Here is a 9,199-nt window from a genome sequence, read left to right on the forward strand (position 1 = left end):
GTACTTTACCTTCCATTGAGGGGCTTCAGATTTATGATGCACTGTGTTCAATACTGTATTTAACTATATTAAAAATCAAAGAAATCCAATTTTTTTCTTTGATATATTTTTCTGTACTGGGATGCACAGGCAACCAAGTTCTTTCCTTATGCTCAGCCTAGTTCCACAGGCCAACGCATCTTTGTACTTTTAAGGGGTTGCAAAAGCACTGGAGGAAGCTGAACACCCAATGTTATAGGCTTTTCCCTCCCCTCTCCTCAAGGATTTTAAATCCACCTCTTAGCAGGCTATGATAGAAAAACAGGCTGAATAGGCTAAAGGCAGTTTCTGTCCATTTGCTGGTTCTTTAGCAGTTCATTCCATCATAAAAGTACCTCACATTTGATTTCTTTTGAGTTTCATTCCAAAAACTAAAGCTAAATAAACCTGAAATTAGTCCTCTTTTTTCTGCCCCACCTCAAACTAACTTCTTTCCCAAGTGGAAAATGTTGGGTAAGCATGAAATGAGTGTGATTCCAGAAGGGAATGAGAACACAGGCCAGTTCCTGCTGACAGTTACACCTGTGTAGCCTTATTGACTTCAGGGAGAACTGATTTTTTGCACAAGAATAGATTTTGGTCCCTTCTGCTTTTTCACACCTCGTATAAGCAGAATCTCATTCACTTTCCTCCTCTAAATTCTGAGCACTTTAAGGAAAAAAATAAGGAAGGTCTGCTTGATTTACACATGCAAATGAAACAGGAATCACTCCCTTCATTCTACACCAGCCTTAAACAAACACCAGACCTGAGGTAACAAGGGTGTCACTACAGCAACCTTGGTTGGCCTGTTCTTTTGAAAGATCCTTAACGGTTCTTTTAAGATGCTGATTTTCAATAAAATCTTTTTGTTCAGGGGAGCAGAGAATACAGTAGGGAATAGCTCTGTTTTGTCAACTCCTAGTCATTCAAAAGCTGAAAGCTTTAGATTATGTTTGTTTAATGTTTGTACAGTGATTTTGAAGAGCTAACATAGTACAGAAGTCCTAAATATTATGACTGGGCAACCATCTAAAGATCCGTGTCACTTCTAGCTGTTACCTTTTTCTTACAGAAAGCTTAAAAAACCAACGCAAACCATAGGGGATGGTGTACTCAGAATTCATGCTTAAAAAAACGCACATCAGAGCTGCTGATCACACATTCTAGAACAGATAATACTTAGTCCTGCCATGAGTGCAGGAGACCAGACTAGATGACCTCTCGAGGTCCCTTCCAGTCCTATGATTCTATTCTATTATTCTAATTATGGAAGAGTGATACACTGGCCTGATGTGGTGAATCACAGGAGATTAACTATACAAACTAGGTATCATCCCACAAATAATATTTGGTTCAAGCAATAATTCATTGTCCTCAGCCAGTGCAACACTGGGAGGCAGTTTTCAGAGCAAGACAGACTAAAATACAGTGCCATCCAATGTAATTTTCCCATTAGTACATCCTGTACTTCAGTGGCATTTACACTTGAGTGGTTTTCTTTTACATAATAAAAGTTGGCTGCCTCCCATAAAAATTGCCCTCTCCCTCAATGTGAAAAGAGAGATGCACAGCGTCTTGCCCCTCTAGATATGAATTGCACAAACTGGGTTATGTTATAAATAAGAAACAAGTTTATTAATTACAAAAGGTAAATTTTAAGTGATTAAATGGGATAGCAAACAGAACAAAGCAGATTACTGAGCAATTAAAACAAAACACACAAACTAAGCTTAATACACTCAAGAAACAGGTTACAAAATATAATTTCTCACCCTAAATTTTGCTTTAGGCAAGTTGCAGAGTTTCGGTAGCTTAGAGTTCCAGTTATTTCTCTTTACAAACTGGACCCCCTGCCTCAGTCTGGACTCAACCCTGCCTTTCCCTTCAGGTATTTTAGCAGTCTTCCTTCCTCTGGGCAGTCCTGATTAATTTACTCCCCAGCCTTAAATAGAATTTGCATAAGGCAGAAATCCTTTGTTTCCAATGGAAAAATAACCAGCAGTGTCCAAGGTGGTACTCCGTAGCAGGTGACATCATCAGATGACCCTGAAGTGTCAAAGCAACATCCCAGGAAGCTCCTGAGGAAGGTGGGAGATTAGTATCTTCAAAGTTCTATTGTCCTTCTTAAATGGCTCATTCAGGCTGATCGCCTATGGTCTGGTGGGCGTTCCCCAAATACACACACAGTTGTAACTGTTACAAAGTCAATATTCCTAACCTCAGATACAGAAATGATACATGCATACAAATTGGATACACATTCAGTAGATCATAACCTTTTCAAATATACTTCGCATGACCCATCTTGCATAAAACGTATCTTAGTTATGCCATATTTATATCATAACAATATTTCTATGAAGAATATGGGGTGTAACGTCACAGTGACAAAGTAGAGTAGCTTGCACCAATTGGGAATTCGGTAGGTATGTAAAATAAGTAACTGACACAAAATTCAGCCTCAGCATAAACAGGCGTAACTCCCATTGACTTCAAGGCTGAAAGTTGTGGCTGGTACAGATATGAATAAAGTAACTTCAACATTAAACATGTTGTGAATGGTGTGGATACAAATTAAAGTAATGCTGTGGGGCAGAAGGGCTGCTTTCTTTTATACCCTCCTGTTCATTGCTTTCCCTGCAACACCCCATTTCCATCCCTCCCAAGTATAAGTTAGGTTTATTTCATACTAACATTGAATACCAAAATAGATGTATGTTTAACTGCTTACCTCTTCCAGTTGGTACTCAGTCATGGGCATAGTATATTCACAGACTGTCTTGCAGGCATCCCTCCAGGAAACCTCTATCCATTTATGTACTTTTTGTGAGGAAAATCTTATGTAAGATGAGCAAATCACATCTTTTAATCATAGAAATGTAGAGCTAGAAGGGACCTTGAGCAGTCATCTAGTCCAATCTCCTGCGCTCAGTCAGGACCAAGTAAATTTAAAACATCCCTGACAGGTGTTTGTCTAACCTGTTCTTAAAATCCTCCAACCTCTTTTGAAAGCCTATTCAGCTTCACTGTCCTTAGAAAGTTAGTTAGAAACTATCCTTAAACATTTTCCTAATATCTAACTTGAATCTCCCTTGCTGCAGATTAAGCCTTTAGTGGACATGGAGAGCAATTGATCATTGACCTCATTATAACAGCCTTTAACATATTTGGAAATTATCAGGTTCCCATTCTGTCTTTTTTTTTCAACACTAAGCATGCCCAGTTTTTAACCTTTCCTCATAGGTCAGGTTTTCTAAACCTTTTATCATTTTTGTTGTCCTCTGGACTCTCTCCAATTTGACAGCATCTTTCCTAAAGTGGTACCCTGAACTGGACACAGTATTCCATCTGAGGCCTCACCAGTGCCAAGTAGATCAAGACAAATACCTCCTCTGTCTTACATACAACATTCCTGTTAATATACCTCAGAATGCTATTAGCCTTTTTTGCAATTGCATCACATTGTTGACTCATATTCAATTTGTGATCCACTATAACGTCCTGATCTTTTTCAACAGACTACTGCCTAGCCAGTTATTTTCCATTTTGTAGTTGTACATTTGATTTTTACTCCCTACGTATAGTACTTTGCACTTGTATTTATTGAATTTTATCTTGTTGGTTTCAGACCAATTCTTCAATTTGTCAAGGTCATTTTGAATCCTATCCTCTAAGGTGCTAGCAACCCCTCCCAGCTTGGTATCCTCTGCAAATTTCATAAGCATTCTCTCCATTCAAGTCATTCATGAAAATATTGAATAGTACCAGACCCAGGACAGATCTCTGAGGGACCCCTCTATAGCTTCCTTATGAGAGTGTTGTGGGACTGTACCAAAAGCCTTAGTAAAAACAAGGTATAGCACATCTACAGCTTCCCCGCCCCCCTGTCCCCCCTCCCATCCAGTAGGCCAGCAACCCTGTCAAAGAAAGAAATTAGGTTGGCATGACATGATTTCTTGATAAATTAAAATTAATAAGTGTGTTGTTCATAAACAGAAAACCCCATAAAATTTAGCATTTATTTAAAATAAAAATTCTATAAGTAAATGTAATATCTGCCTAGCAATAATGACACACTCCTATTACACAACATGCAGCTTTCCAGCCCTTTGTCTCCCCATGTCACAGCTTTTATTGTGCCACTTTATCACCTTTTTCAGAGAGAGCAATACCATAGTTCCAACCAAGTAGTGCAGCCACCATTTTCTTTCCATTTAAAAGAAAGAAAGAACTCATCAGAATGTAACAAGAACATGTTTTTCTAGCTAAGCCAATTGATTTTAAATTTGGGTTCTCAAAAAATAAAATTAAAATTGTTTTTGGCCTCCATACGTCTCCTGGGACTAGAACTCTTTAGATATGCCCATATACATCAGCCTTGGTTTGCTTACTTCAAACCCCCTTTTCCCTCCCTGTGTCCTGTTCTCTACCTGAAGATCACAATTAATCTTTACTGTATAAAGCAGTGGTTCTCAATCAGGCGTACATGTACCCTTGGACATACTCAGGTCTTCCAGCGGGTACATCAACTCATCTAGATACTTACCTAGTTTTACAACAGGCTACATAAAAAACACAAGCAAAGTCAGTACAAACTAAAATTTCATACAGACAATGGCTTGTTTATACTGCTCTGTACACTGTACACTGAAATGTAAGTACAATATTTATATTCCAATTGATTTATTTTATAATTATATGGTAAAAATGAGAAAGTCAGCATTTTGTCAGTCATAGTGCGCTGTGACACTTTTGTCCTTTTAGGTCTGATTTTGTAAGTGAGTAGTTTTTAAGTGAGGTGAAACTTGGTGGTACACAAGACAAATCAGACTCCTGAAAGGGGCACGGTAGTTTGGAAAGGTTGAGAGCCACTGGTATAAAGTATAGGCACTGAGCCATATTCAGAGGTACATGCAGAAGGGCAAGGCTGTAACAGATAAAGCAGCCAACAAGAAAGTATTAGAGGAAGATGGGCCTTGCTAAAACTACACCCTGCGCATGTGAATTACACTCACTTGAATTTACTTAATCCCACTAATCAATATGTTGTTCACACTGCCATTTACATCACATCTGAATTTGCCTCATAGCACCCAATCCTGCTATGGTTGAAAGGGTTGGCAAAAGCCCATCAACTTCAGTGGAAGTGGAAACAGGCCCCTAATGTTGTTTTTTTACTCCATGCAGGTCTGCAAGTAGGTACGTGCTTAAAATTCTGCATATAAACATTTTTTTATTAAAATATTTTTGCATATTTTCCCTCAACTTATTCTTGCTTTTTAAATTTGGTTCTGAGCTTAATGTGAGCAGAATGCTTTCATCTAAAAATAGTTTACCCACATTTTTTATCCATTAGACAGGCTGTGGTCCTGTTCTGCTTCTCCCACCTCATCATACTATTCTTCCTCTGAGGGCGGCAATAATGCCAAGCTGTAAAGATCCTTTCCAGCACTTGTATCTGGCCTCGTAGAAAAGTCCACTTGGAATTTTGCTGCAATGTAAAAATGGACTCTGGGTCTGTGATGTGGTTAAATCAGGGGTTCTCAAACTGGGGTCGGAACCCCTCAGGGGGTCACAAGGTTATTACGTGGGGGCTTGCAAGCTGTCAGCCTCCATCCCAAACCCTGCTTTACCTCCAGCATTTATAATGGTATTAAATATATTTAAAAAGTTTTTAATTTATAATGGGGGGGGTCCTCACTCAGAGGCTTGCTGTGTGAAAGGTATCACCAGGACAAAAGTTTGAGAACCACTGGGTTAAACCTATTGACAGGTTTCTGAGCTGCTTTGTGACAATGTGTTCAGTTCATTCCATTGTGCTTGTTCAAAAGTTATGAACTGTCATCACTTCTGGAACATGGTCACACGATTCCCTGATAACACACCCAAGAGCTCCCCTCCCACGGTAAATGCTAATAATTTATTCATTTATACCAAAGTCTCTGAGACTAACCTCAGAACCACCTTTTCATAGAGGTCTGTGGACAAAATATTCAGGGTGTCTCCTTCATTCTGAGAAATTCTTTTTATGGACCTGTGTGTGTCTGAGTAAGTTGTGTTCCCTTTTGGGCCAGTTCTAGTCTCACTGAAGTCACATTTTCCCATTGACTGAAATGGAACCAAGATTCAGCGATTTGTGAATAAGGCCCACAATTTGTTGTAATAACCATGTCATTCTTGAAGGACTCAGCAGTTACTACCATTGATGTCAATACAAGATATTGAGTCCATTAGATGTTTTAATTCCTGAACTGCCTAAGCTGTAAAATTTCTTAATTACAGTCTCTTCAATGTATGTGAATTTTGAGGCATCTGTAAATGACAACAATCAATTACATAATGGTTTCAGAACTTGAGACATGAAAGCTTAGGTAGCCTGAAGTGTAATTATCAGAGGAAAGCAGGATAAACACATTTGGCTTCTGCCAAAACATTTAACATTTCATTGACTAAGCGGCAGCATCAAAGATTTTTAAGAATTCTGAAGATAAATTAACACTTAAAGGACTGTAGAGGCAAAGGATAACATCAGTGAAAGGCAAAGGAATGTACTGAATGTTACTCTCATGGTGTGGGAAATATTTCACAAGCCATTGCAGGGTCTGATCTGTGGTTTTTCTTCATGTGGCTCCAATCTGTAGAATTAAGCAATCGTATCTGTGGTATTGCTAAACATGCTAATGCAGTTGGTTGATTTTGTTATGACTTACCCTTTTTTGTCACAGCATTGCAAAGTGCCTCACCCTAATTTAAACCATATGGACAGGGATCATGTCATAGTTGGAAAGAAACCAATCAAACAAGACATACAAGGGTGGGCAGACCTGACTTGTTTTAACAAACTTTAAGAAAACATTACTAAGGGGATATTCCAGAAAAACATGCTTACCAAGAGGCCTTGGAACAGATGTTTCAGCTCATGGATTATGTTGCTTCTCAGTTATTGTTATAGAATTCATATAGGTATAATTAACTCAAACAAAGTTTTGAATTACTATGACCTTCTAAAGCTTTTACTGCAAGGTCTTCTCTTTTCTGGCAAGAGAGATACACAGGTCTAGATACTGAGCACCGGCACTGTAGCCTTCCCACACCTTTTACAGATTATTCAGTTAGAGGTATCATTACCAATTGTGCCTCTGGATATGATCTTGTACTCTAGTGGCTCAATAATCCTCAGTTTGTTTCTCCACTTCAAGCATGTACAGTAGGTTGAAGCATGGAGACAAAAATAGAAGATAAACCAGCACTAAAAATCTGTTTTAGTTACCAGGTGTGAAACAGTTGATTTAAAGTGAACTTTTTGGTACAAGCACTATAGATTTTGTTTGTGATATCATAAATAGCGATGGACTTAAGTATGTGTTTGTGTATTCCTGAACTGGGGCCTACTCAGTGGGACGATCCATATCTAATGAATTTATTAGTCAAGAAAACACTATCCTCATCAGAATAATTGATTTAGCTTATCTGTGACAGTTAGACAAGTAACACAGATAGTAATGGAGAGAGAAATGGACTGATTTAAAGAAATCTTAATTGTAACTAAATATTGAAGTTTTGGAGCAAATCTCTGAAGCAGGAAGGGAATGTTCTTGTTCTTGGGGCAAGTTGCCTTAGCACCTTGGTAACTTGGGCTGGAAGAGATGGTGATCATGCAAAACACTGAACAAAAATATACAAACTCAACATTTTTTGTCAAATAGCTTGAAATCATTTTAAAGAATTCAATATGGGCAAACTTTAATTTAATTAGGTCCTGTTTACATTAAACTTATACCCCTGGGCTTTTACCAGCAATATAGAACACTTCATTTTTAGGTGAAAGTTGCATTGATCCCTCTCTTCTCCTCTGGTTATTCACACAGACTCCAACCTTCCGTTTGTCTGGACTTATTCCTCTAAAAATTTCTTATATGTAATTGCAATGCTGACAGAACCCGGGTGTCGGTGGGTGGGATCAAACCTGAGACCTCTGAAGCTTACTGTATGAGCCAACAGCTATTCAGCTTTTAGCCAAGGCTGTAGCAGACTCATCAATCGCTATTGGACTAGGTGCCACTAGAGGGGGACAGAGCACAACACCAAGCAGGCATGAGTTACATAATGACACACATCCTAGTAGGGTTTAAATTCCATCAGTCTCTTCACCATGTAAAGTTTGGCTCTTTATATTTCCTTTTCAGTCAAACCTGAACACTGTCCTGAATCAAATGTCTTGCTAGTGATTTTTTAATATGTAATTAAATACAAATATTTACTTTTGAATTTATTAGGAGCTCTTATTTTTAAATGGCTATTAGACCTTCATGTGGATTTCACGTGGGCAGGATTTGACCAAGCAACCTAGAGGTGAAAAGCTATACATCCCATTGCTAGTTATCCCCCTCAGCCATTCAGTGTCCCCACCACACATTTTTGCCTTAATTATTTTTAGCTTTTTAAAGATCTGTGTTTTCCTCTATGTGCATGTGTAATCTGATTACATTCATTCTCATTATATACTGCTTCCATTGTCCATTTCTGACCAGCACTATTCTTTGCCTTTGATTTCTGGAGCAAATTTCCACTTATTCCATAACTGCTACACCTTCAACATTGATATTAACCTCAAATGTGGAGCGCTGTCAAAAATATTTTATGGGCACAATTTTATCATTAGGAAACTTGCAGATGGACACTGGAGATGACTTGTTTTTATTAATGCTCAGACTCTATACGTCATAGCACCTTTCATCAGTGCAGCTCAAACACTTTAAAAATTAATTTGTGTTATAAAATAAAACCACCGTGAGGTAGACGTTGGTATCTCCACAGCACTTTGAGTTGGAAAGGAACATATATGCTGATTTACAAATTCTTTAAAGTTTAAGAAACATTGATCACACATTTAACAGTCAGAAAAAACAATGAAAAATATTCCCATGGATAAAGTTAAATTAGACACACTAGATCCGATTCTGATCTTGTTTATACTAGTGTTAACCAGGAGTAATTCAATTGAAGTCAGTGGATTTACATCAGTGTAAGCAAGATCAGAATGAGGCCCATTGTACTCTAAAAATGTCATGAAAGCAAAACATGGTGATATAGTGCTTCTTTGCTTGTTCTGCCAAATTTTAATAGCATTTCTTGGCAATTTGGTGAAACTGGAGGAGACTGAAGTCCCAAAAGGGAC

The sequence above is a fragment of the Mauremys mutica genome, chromosome 9, assembly GCF_020497125.1.
Source record: "Mauremys mutica isolate MM-2020 ecotype Southern chromosome 9, ASM2049712v1, whole genome shotgun sequence".
NCBI classification, from domain to species: Eukaryota; Metazoa; Chordata; order Testudines; family Geoemydidae; genus Mauremys; species Mauremys mutica.